The sequence below is a fragment of the Peromyscus maniculatus genome, chromosome 7 (genome assembly GCF_049852395.1).
Source record: "Peromyscus maniculatus bairdii isolate BWxNUB_F1_BW_parent chromosome 7, HU_Pman_BW_mat_3.1, whole genome shotgun sequence".
Lineage (NCBI taxonomy): Eukaryota > Metazoa > Chordata > Mammalia > Rodentia > Cricetidae > Peromyscus > Peromyscus maniculatus.
In genome coordinates, this window is record NC_134858.1 from 39286641 (window position 1) to 39296158 (window position 9518).

A 9518-nucleotide genomic window follows, 5' to 3' on the forward strand; every position below is an offset into this window, starting at 1 on the left:
CTACCTTATTGCTCTGCCTAGTACTTCCAATAAGAGGTAGATTAGAATGGGCACAATTCCTTCTCCTTCTTCCTGATTCTAGAGAGGCAACCTTCAGCCATCCCCCACTGGGTGTATTGCTACCTGTGAGGTAGCTTCCTTCAACGCCTAGTTTGCTGAATGTTGAATCATGGAAGAATATTTTATTTTGCCATATTCTTCATGTACATCAATTGACAATCATGTGCCTTTCCCACTTCGTTCTGTTAATGTAGTGTAATTATGTTGATTGATCTTCATATCTTAAAACGCCCCTGCCTCCTGAGAGAAACTCCATTCAATCACGGTGTGTAAGACGGTAATCCTCTGGTGAATTGGGTTTGCTGGTATTTTGTTGAGAAGTATTGCATCAGTATTCATAAAGGGTATTCATTTGTTTGGAGAGATGTGGGGGTTTGTAGACTCTTTGGCTCTGGTGTCAGTCTAATTCTGATCTCACAGACTGAGGTAGGAAATATGCCCTTATCGTCAACTTTTTGGAAGAGTTTCAAAAGGATTGATAGCGAGCCATGTATTACTTAAGGATGAGGAAATGTTTAGAAAATGTGCTTTAGGGTGATTTTGTCCTTCTGAAAGCATCACAAATTGTTCACATACAGGCCTGGATGGTACTAGCTAATCACTTGACTCGGCCTCTTGATGCAATAAAGAGATGTTAGAAACATGAGATGCAAGAGGCAGCTGCCAGCACCACAGAAGTCTGTTCCACAGTGGACTTCTTTTTATCCATGGAGGGAATATGCTCCAAATAATGATTAAGAAGTAGAGTAACTAAATAAACAGGTACATAATTTATGATCATCTTCAAGATTATAGATTGTACATATTTGTTTGTATTTGTGTGTGTTTGCATATGTGCCCATGTTCATGTGTGTGTGCACATGCATGCAGAGCTATGGACATGCCTGCTAGATCAGAAGACACCTTCAGAAGCCATCTGCTTCAGTTTTTTTAGGTTTATTTGTTTGTTTGTCGTCTCTCATTGTCCTGGAACTTGTTAATTGGGCTGGACTGGCTGGCACTGAGCCCCAAGGATCCACTTGTCTCTACCTCCCCTTCCAGCACTGAAACCACAAGGACATCCCACTGCACCCAGCTCTTCTGTGGGCAGGGAACTCGGGTTCCCACGCTTGCAGAGAGAGCACTTCACCAAACAACTACACCCCCAGCCCCGGCTTACGTTGTTTTATACACTTGGCAACACAGCAGGCTTGTGAAGGCCATCATGGCCACAATCAAGGCTACAGCATCACTAAATGAGAGCAATCTTCAGCTTCCTTGTTATGTCGTGGGACCGCCACTGTCTAAGCCATCTGCCGTTAACCACAGTGATGGTACGAGGTACACAAGTATATTTCCAGCATCTAAACACTAACTAGGCCAGTCCCTGCTTGGCTTCTAAGACCAGATACATTCAGGGCAGTATGCACACACACACACACACACACACACACACACACACACACACACACACACACACACCAAGCCTAGATTATCAGGCCTTAAATGAATTTTTCTACAGCTTTGTCTTCCCAGCCCTAGGATGCTATCAAAAGGATGCTCAGCCTCTAAGCCTCTCAATCTTCTCTCCTGAGTGAGCTGGCCACCCAGGAACAACACCACCAGTGCCTGACTGGGGTTCTGTCTTCCCATGGATCTTGGTTCTTTCCACTGCCTTGTTAATCATCTGTTACTTACAAGCAGATTGCTTTTAAGTGAGAAGCAAGCATATTTTGGACCATTTTTAAGAGGGTGTGTCCATCAGGATGGGGAAGAGATGTTGGAGTTCAAGGCAATGGGAACATATACCTGAGGGTCCTCACCTCTCAGCAGACCAGGAAGCAGAAAGTAGACAGAAAATGGGACTGGACTATTAAGTCTCAGTCCCTCCACCGGTACCCAATTCTGTGAGGCTCCAGCTCCTGAAGGTCGCACATCAATGGATGAGGTATCCACATAAATGAACCTAAGGGGACATCTCACACTCAAACCATAGCCCGTGGGCCCTGGCCCCAAAAAATTCATGATCATCCCATAATGAAAAATACACTTAGTCCAACTCAAAAGTCCCTGTAATCTTGACAATATCAACATGTTCAAAAACCTAAAGTCTCCTCTAAGACTCAAGGCAATCTTTTAGCTGTATTCCTTGTGGAACCAAACACCAAAGGACAAACTTCTGATATAATAGCACAGGGTGACACATTCTCATTCCAAAAGGGAGGGGTGGGGGCACAGGGAGAAGCCCAGGGGAAGTTAAGACAAAAACCTGGGGGTGGGGAAATGCCAAACTTTGCAAACCTCCGCATCCAGCCTCTGGGGCTTGAAATGGCATCATTCAGGCTTTCATAAGCTTGGTGAATACCCTTGACCCCTGAACTCTATGGGGGCATACATTGTCTCTCTCTTGGGCTGTCTCTACTGACTATAGCTTTTATGACAAATGCCCCATGTTTCAGCATCCTGGGGTCTCCATTGAAATCAGGCTTCACCTTCACACCTTTATCCACACATCGCTTGGCGACTCTGTGCAGGAAACCTGACTTTGATACACATGGCTTGATCTCAGCAGCTCCCTAGAGCCTTGGCATTAACCTCTATAAGCACCCCCACTCCTACAATTTGCACCCCTGCGAGACTAGTGCCAGGTATCTCAAGTCCAGGTTACCCTGCTAGCTCAAGCCGTAAGCTGGCTGCTATGGGCCCCAGCTCTAGTGGCCTCTGTAAGTCTTCATGCTGAACCTGGGCTAGACACTTCCCTGGGAGGCCATTTTCCAGCAGGGGACTAGGAAGGCTCAATCTCTTTAGGCATCCTCCTTTCAAAGGCAAGTTTCTCAATTGAGTTTGCTTTGTTGCACTCATCTTTCAGTGAGTAAGATCTCATCCTCAAACTACTTTTCCTAGTGTCTCAGTGAAAAAATCCAGGCAGAAGTTCCTCCTAAATGGTGCTGGTTTCTTTAATAATTGTAACTTCTATATCTGTACCTACCCTGTCCTCTTTTACCTAGGCGCAAACTCTTTCCCTATTTCTTCAAGTTGAACTTCATACATGAATTTTTCCTTGCCAAACTTCGTATTTTCATATATTTCTTCTATCACTGTAAGTCTGGGTAAACACAGTGAGTAGCAACGCCTCAGACTGAATGTTATGTTGTCTTGGATTTTTCTCTGGTAAACAAATTAGCCCATTGCTTTTGAATTTAGCCTCACTCAAATTTTCAGGATCCAGACAGAATGCAGCAGATTGCTTGTTAATAGAATATGACATGAATGGCCTCTACTCCAGTTCCTAACACGGTCTCTGTTTGCCTCTGAAATCTCACCTGTCCAGTCTTTATGGTCCGCAATCCTATCAACGTCCCAGATTTCTGAGTTCCCACCAGCATGACCTATTCTGAGACTTCTCTAGCCTGCACTTCTCTCCACAAGCCAGCTTCAAGGGTCTCCACACTGTGGTCAGATTTATCAAGGCAACAACTCTATTTTCTCAGTATCAGGTTTTTTTTGTGTTGTTGTTTTTGTTTTGTTTTGCCATTATGACCAGATATCTGTCAGTAAGCAGCTTAAATGAGGACAAGTTTGTTTTGGTTCATAGTTTGAAAGTGGATAGTCCATTCATGGTGGTGTAGATATGGCAGAGTTCATTATAGTGGGAACATGTGGCTAAGACTCCTAATGGCTCAATAGATCAGAAAGTCTTACAGATGAAAAAAAAATAAGAATCTACATCCTAGTTACCCTCAACTTGTTAGAAATGACAGTTGCCAATCTCTTTAATATTTGACCTCTCTTTCATTGCTGGTACTTTTTACCAATCTCTAACAGCACTTAGGAAATATAATGAGAATGTAGATATGAATAACTCAAAAGAATTTTAGTGAGCCTATTAAAGTAGCTAAGTATATATTGTTCTTACTTTTTCATGTACTCATGTAGCTTTTAAAGATATTTTATGAACTCAATTTGCTTGTCTTCAGAAGGAATTAATCATTTAAGCATATGCCTCTTTTTAAAGAATATAGTTATAGGATGGAAATATAGGTCAGTAATAGAGAATTTGTCCATCATACACAAGGCCCTGGGGTCATTACCCAGCACTGCTAAAACAAAGCATAAGTACTTTTAGACGACCTGTAGATTGATGATCACATTCCATGAGCCCATGTTGTAGCTCAAGGCTAGGACGTGGTATTTGTTTAAAATAATGAAGCATGAATGAAAAGATAATATTTGGAACATAATCAAACTAATGATTGCATATTGAGATTACACTTTCAAGAACTATTTGTAGGCCCCGTTAAGGGTGCACAGAAACACTTATTCAGGTGTACGCTGATGGATTCTAAATGACTCATGAATGCAGCTGCTTGGGTAGCCTGCTGCCTCCATTCGCTGCAAACATTAGCTTAGTAAAATTGTGTCCTAGGAAGCATTGTTTCCAAACTAGGAATGCATCCAGGCAAACCTGCCATGCTGATAAAATTAAATATTGCACACAGCTAGCCATCTGTCTTGGAAAGTTTAGCTGTTTATCTACCTCAGGAGGTTCCACTGAACTCTGTGAATATGTCACTTTAAAAGATGATACCAATTTAAAAATAACACCGAGAACAATTAAAGAGATTGTATGTGGTGCTCGCTTAAAGGATCCAGACGGCTGCTGAGGATTAGGAAGACAGCCCTCTCTGACGTAACATTCTCCAGTTATGTATTATTTCATTACTTACTTGTTGGAATTTTACGGGTATTTTTCATCTTCGACATACTCCCATCTGGCTCCCTTAAACTTGGCTCTCTTTATTGTTATAAATGAGGTAAATAAGTCAAACTATTGAACGGGGAAAAAATGAGACTAAGAAAGGCCAAAGGGGGTTTATGGGAGCAGAGGGTATTAGTCTGTACATTCACATGCAGAGTGTGTGGTAAGAATGAGTGTCACATCTATGCTGTCAGACCACCTTTCCATTATGTTAAAGATCTTCCCCGAGTTAATGACCCAGTTCACTCACTCACTGACCTGGTGGTGGTTTTTAGAATATATTCATGAATTGCTTGATACTGCTTCCAATGAGCGGTAGAGAAGTCTGTGTACTCTCTAAGTGAACCTGAATAGCCTGTGACTACCTCAGTCAGGGTGGTAAAATGTCATGTACAGTTGCCTTTTTTTTGGGGGGGGGGGTCTGGAGCACCTGTGCTTAGAACTTAGTCACATTGCTGCGCAGAAGCCCAGGGGCCAACACAGAGAAACTAGGTGATGTTACAGCAGCCATGACCAACATCCCATGCTAAGTCCACAGCCACTTACTAATGTACACAACCAGAACTGTGAGCAAAGGCTCCCTCACATGTTTCCAACCTTTAGAACTAAGTCATTCCTGAGACTGTCAGTGTTCCCTGCTGAGGCCACAGACTATATGGTAGCAACAAACCATGCCAGCGTCCCTTCTCTGAATTCCTGACTGGCCTCGCCTCTGGGCGTAATGAAATGACTGTTTCAGGCAAATCAAGTTTGAAGAGGTGTGCTGCACAGCAACCAATAACTGATCCCACTCATAACTGAAGGCTGGAATGGGCGCAGTCTGTTTCCTGCATCATCTTGTGCTGTTCTTCCTCTGCCTGTCCCTGTCATTCTCCTCTGCTCTGTGTGCCCCACTGCACACACTACAGTGTGCAGTTCTTACATGGATATCTCTGTATCATCACGTTCCCCACGTCTCTGTGGATGCTCTTTCTTCTCCCTGGACATCAGGATGAGGAGACCCGGGTTTCAGTACCCTATGGGCCACCCCATATCAGAGCAATCAACCTCTCCAATTCTTACCAGAAAAGAGAGATGTGAAATTGACCTATTCATAGGCTGGAGCTACAGCTTGGCAGCAGAACATGGTCTTTATGAGACCCTAGGTTTGTCCTCAGCACTACAAGAGAAATAAAAAAAAGCAGGACCTAGTCATAAATGAAGTGACTAAAATGTTTAAAGTATTTAGTGTCTGGTACATAGTAAACACTCCATAAATATTAGCTATGATTACAAGGCCTTTATATTCTCTCATCTGTTGGGCATTAAGACTTAAGTAGAGCCTTTTATCTGAATGTATATGTCAATATCTCTGTGAAGGCATCCCCACCTACCAGACAAACTTAAGCTGTTCCTTTGTTAAGTACCGGTGCTGGTTAGTTTTTGCTAACCAGACACAAAACTAAAGACACTTGAGAGGAGGGAACCTTCACTGAAGCATTGCCTCCATCAGATTGGCCTGTTGGCATGACTGTGAGGCGTTACCTTGACTGATTTTAATATGGAAGGGCTCAGCCGGCTGTGGGCAGCGCCACCCTGGACAGCTGGTCCTGAGTTGTCTAAGAGTGCAGGCTGAGTGTGAACAGAGGAGGTAAGCAGCTTTTCTCCAGCATCTCTGCCTCTGCTCCTGCTCAAGTTCCCACCCTGACTCACTTCAGGGATGGACTGTGAACAGATTGTGGAAGCCAAGCAAACATTTTCTACATAAGCTGCTTTTGGGTCAGGTGTTATCACAGCAACAGAAAGCAAATTAAGGGATGGAGAGATGGCTCCGTGGTTAAGAGCACTAACTGCTCTTCTGGAGATCCTGAGTTCAAATCCCACATGGTGGCTCACAACCACCCATAATAAAATCTGGTGCCCTCTTTTGGCCTACAAGGACACATGTAGGCAGAACAGTGTATACATAATAAATATGTAAATAAAAAGAAAGCAAGTTAAAATAGTACTCAAATATTCCTTTAATATAGCTCTGTTGTTTCCTCTCCTCTCCTCCCCCTCCTTGCCCCTCCTCCTCCCTTCTCATCTTTGTCCCCCTCCTTTTCTTCTTCTTCTTCCTCCTCCTCCTCTTCCTCTTCTTCTTCCTCCTCTTCTTCTCCTTCCCCCCCTCCTCTTCTTCTTATCTTCTTCTTCATCTTCTGTCTCATTGTGAACTCTGGCTGACCTGGAACTCACAGTATAGACCAAGCTGCCTTCAAAGTCTCAGAGATCCACCTGCCTCTACCTCCAACTTCTAGGATTAGAGGTATGTTTCATCCTAAGATGAGTGCAGCTATAATTTTTTGGTGAGTTATTTATTGCATATGGGACACACATTAGAAATCACATTTCTTAAGGAAAGAGTCTAAGACAGTGTCCTCACAGAAGTTTACAATGTCCTTGTTTGTATATGTATGAGCACATGTGCATGTGTGTGTGTGCACATGTTTGTGTTCATGTATTTGGGTATCTGTGTGTGTGTGTGTGTGTGTGTGTGCACGCACATGTGTGTTCACGTATGCATGTGTATGTGTGTTTTGATTTATACATACAGTAAATATCACAATGAGGGGAATGATGTGAAAAACTGGTTATATGATTATGCTAGAGCAATACTCAGGAATTTGTAGAATTCTTTGTCCAAATGCTCATTTCCCTGATAAGATTTCTGCTTACCATAGTTACCACAGTTGACGGTCAGTTGATGAACTGTGGAAATCATGTAAGGGGAAGTTACAGCATCCATTAGTTCTTTATTAACACCTGAGTGCCAGGCACCACCCTGAGTGCTCCGTGCCTCATCCATGTAAAATGCCCTCAAGCACACTGCCCTTCTCCTGCTGTCCATCTTGCAGGACAAACCTTAAGATGGAGTAGACGGTGCCAGCACCAGCAGAGCCGGTCACTGCAGGGAGGAGTCCCAGGAAAAGCTAACGGCTGCCCTCCAGCTCCATCCCCAAGTACAATGGCACTTCTGCGTCCTTCATCTTCCTTCCTGCTGAGCTGACCTCAGACTTCCCTGGAGAAAGCAGATGCTGCCCGTGTGGGTTGACTTCCCTTCCTACTCCTGGAGTCTTCTATTTGGCACCATTTGGCCTGCTACAGTGGAGGCTATGCCCTTTCCGCTCACACAAGGCAGCTCCACCATCCATCTGCACTCTGGACCACTCCTGTTCATCCCAATCTCCCCTTCAACCTTCCTGTCTCTCCTCCTTCACCAATGTCTTCCCCTCCACCAGGTCACTCTGGTCAGACAGGAAATGCCCTGCTGTGCCCTCCTTGACTTCATGTTTTGGTCCTTTGCCACACCCCTCTGACTTCCCTCCCCTTTCTCAACAAGCTTCCCTTACAGTAACCACCACACACGTCGCCCTGCACCTTCCCAGCCATCCTCTCTCCCCTTGCTGCGCTGTCAATTTTCTTTCAACCAGTCTCCTTCCTGTGAAGCTCACCAACAGAATTCTTAGGCTCGCTCTTGCTCTTCTCTCACTTAACCCTTGCATGTCTGGACCTAAACTCCCTCCATGTGTAAAGGCTTTGTCCCCCGACTGGTGTTATTGGGAGGAAGTAGAACTTTAAGAAGTGAGACCTAGGTTGGGGTCTTTGGGTCATTGGGGCCCATTCAACGGGTCAATGGGACCTTGGTCTCCTTCTCCCACCCCTCCCCTACTCTTCACAAAGTGGTTTTACTCCACTGCATGTTCCCATCATGATATACTTCCTTGTCACAGTCCTGAGCATCAAGGCCCAAAGACTACAAGCCAAAGTCAACCCTTTGTCTTTTAGAAGTGCATTAGTCCTGGTATTCGTTACAGTGACAGAAATCTGACTGGTGAGCCTTCTTACGAACCCTGCCTTCTTTCTGGCCTCTGGGTGTCACTTGCCTCCTGTTTTCCTTTCATGGTGTCTGCAACCTCTTAGTTGGTGTGGCCAAGTTCACCCCAGATAACCCTCTACCTCCTCCAAATATTACAGCTGCTTAGCAATCTGAGTTCTTTAATCCATTTTATTTTTATTTATGTTTGTTTCTGTCTCTGTCTTTGTCTGTCTGTCTGTCTGTTTCTGTCTGTCTGTCTTTCTCTCTCTCTCTGTTTTGTGTGTGTGTGTGTGTGTGTGTGTGTGTGTGTGTGTGTGTGTGTGTGTACATGCACATGTGTGTAGGTACCCAAAGAGTCCAAAAGAGGGCCATGAGTCTCTTGGAGCTAGAGTTACAGGCTGTTGTGAGCTGACTGACATGGGTGCTGGGAACCAAACTCTGGTCTTCTGCAAGAGCAGCAAGTGCTCTTAACTGCTGGTCCATCTCTCCAGCCCCAGCATTCAGTTCTTATCACCTGATCTTATCACCTTATCTTCTCATTTATTTCTCTAATTCCTTCCTAGCTCATGTCATCTATTGCTGTGGAGTGATGTCATCTCCATGCCCATCAATTCTCAGTTGTCTAGGTCCCTGGACTTTCATACACAATTAACTCTTTTTAATACTACCATTCCATCTAGAGACATCTCAGATTTACCATGCTCCAGACTTCGCTTTCAGTCCCTCCTTCAAACTCCTCCCAATCTGTCCTCTTCGTTTTAGTAAATGCTATCACTTCCCACCCTGATTTCTAAAGGTAGTAACACAGAGTTCCGTCTTGACTGTACCAAATGCTGTCTACCTCTAAAATACGCCTAATTTCTGTCTCTACAGATACTCAGCTAA